The following is a 1,936-nucleotide window of genomic DNA, read 5'->3' on the forward strand; positions in this document are numbered from 1 at the left end:
TTCTTGAGGTCCGCGGGCGTAAGTTACCTTCTGACTGAGAACTTTATAAAATGGATGGGGAATCTACAAGTCCGAAATTAGAAAACCTTTGCTTTGCGTGAGAACGTATGTATATGTGTGTCATTAATCTCGCTAGGATTTGCGCCCCCGTGGGCATGGGACAAGACATTGGACTATGAGCCGCCTTCCTTAGCGGAAATCTCTTTAGGGTAATTGCGTGGAGACTGCGCGCTGCTTTTTCTACTGCGGCTCACTTAACGAAGAACATCAGAATTTTCTAGTTAAAGTTTCAAAGTTTGCACTAAACAAAAAAGATAACTCTTGTTGAAAATATGAAAATTGTGTGTATTCCAAAATTGATATTTATTTAGGTACTTTTTAAATTTTATGTATTTTCTAAAATTGTTTCTTTTATATTTTTGCTTTTTTCAGGTATGCACCCCAGTTAAAAGGCTTCGGCTTATTGAATGGATCTATTGATAGCTACAAAAACAAATTCTAAAAAATCAACGGTAATTCTTGAAACTTGTACTTTATTATACTAAAATTGAGAGAACTACATATAAAACTGTATACTCAAAAAAATTCTAACGCTTCTGAGAAAAAAGGTTTAAATTTTTAAAAAACATGTATTTATTTTTTTTTTTAGTTTTGAATTTGTATAGGGTTTGTTAGAGCAGGAACTGTATTTTAATTGAAACTTCTTAAAAGTAAATAAATAAACACATATATACATATGTATGTAGGTATGTAAATAGGTTCGATTTCAGAAATTTTCAAGACGGTACTTAGGGAGGCTAAGCACAAAGTGTATACCAAATTTGGTCGAGATCGGTCAAGTAGTTTTTGAGGTACCCATATATTATATAAGTGGGCGGTGCCACACCCATTTTCCTAAAAATTTCTTGAAAAACCACTTTTTTGCTAAAGAGCGATTGTATATATCAATTCTGAATATATATTGATGAATTCCTTAGCCACACTCACTGCTCACAAAATCTGAAAGTCCGGTACATAAACANAAAACTGCGCCATCTCGGTCTGGTGAAGGGCGGCCAGCTACCGAGAAAACACTCTGAGGATAGTCTTAATTTTCCAAACAAATAAACGCAGGACCACATGTGTATCAGTCGCGTGTCTCATTCCCCTTTCCATCTGAGAAAAAATACTTGGTTGCAGGTGTCACTATTGTATCAACGGTTCTCATGACCTTTATTCATGAGATACCTGATGTACCAGATTTTAGGCAAGTTCCGTTTTGCCACGGAGTTCAATTTCTTTGCAATATCTGAAGAACTACGAACGGCTTCGAAGGTCTTTATAGTACCTGGCTGCCACTACCAACTCTTATTTATTGTCCGTCAAACTTCAGCTTCAGTTGCGATTTCAGTGTTGGAGTCTAAAGTCTTTATGGAAAGTGTTAACCGAGCTCTCCAAGAGAATGTGTGGGTCTAACTACTATCCCTGCTGAAGCAAAAACTCCCATTGTGTAATCTTCTGCTTCCAAGACGACTTCAATATTTGTTAAAATGTCGTGTAGAACTATTTCAAACGATTTTCCACTTTGTCCACTGACAACGCCTTACCTTGAATGTTGGAAACAGGAGGCATGGTTAATATTGATCTTTATTGATCGAATGGAGTTGCTCACTTGTACTTGCAACAACAACAATAAATAGTTTTTATGTATAAATACACTTATACTTGTTTATAAATAAGTAAATACATATATGATTTTCCACATGCCTTCGCATTGCATAAACCAAACAAAACTTAACCTCCATCCCTTTTTCAAAGCATAAATTTTTTTTCAGAGCTTCTACGTTTTTATTATTATGGTAACGATAAAAATCGAACATGCTGCTACGAGTATGAAATTAAAAAAAAAAAAAAAACAGAAGGTGAGTAAAAAACATAAAATGAAAGATAATATGTA

At 34.8% G+C, this 1,936-nt stretch overlaps 1 protein-coding gene across 1 annotated transcript in view; it reads left to right on the plus strand.

Annotated features, from left to right (window-relative positions):
• The first annotated feature begins 310 nt into the window (after nt 1-310).
• The window catches only part of LOC108375419 (longitudinals lacking protein, isoforms H/M/V), a 6,796-nt gene continuing 5,170 nt past the window's right edge, over nt 311-1,936 (plus strand). The window contains exons 1-2 of the mRNA XM_017631543.1: nt 311-341; nt 433-512. The gene's annotated coding sequence lies outside the window, so the exon portion shown is untranslated. The remainder of the gene's footprint in view (nt 342-432; nt 513-1,936) is intronic.

The sequence above is a fragment of the Rhagoletis zephyria genome, unplaced genomic scaffold (genome assembly GCF_001687245.7).
Source record: "Rhagoletis zephyria isolate East Lansing unplaced genomic scaffold, Rhagoletis_zephyria_1.1 Rzeph_scaffold_08904, whole genome shotgun sequence".
In the NCBI taxonomy this organism is placed as follows: Eukaryota; Metazoa; Arthropoda; class Insecta; order Diptera; family Tephritidae; genus Rhagoletis; species Rhagoletis zephyria.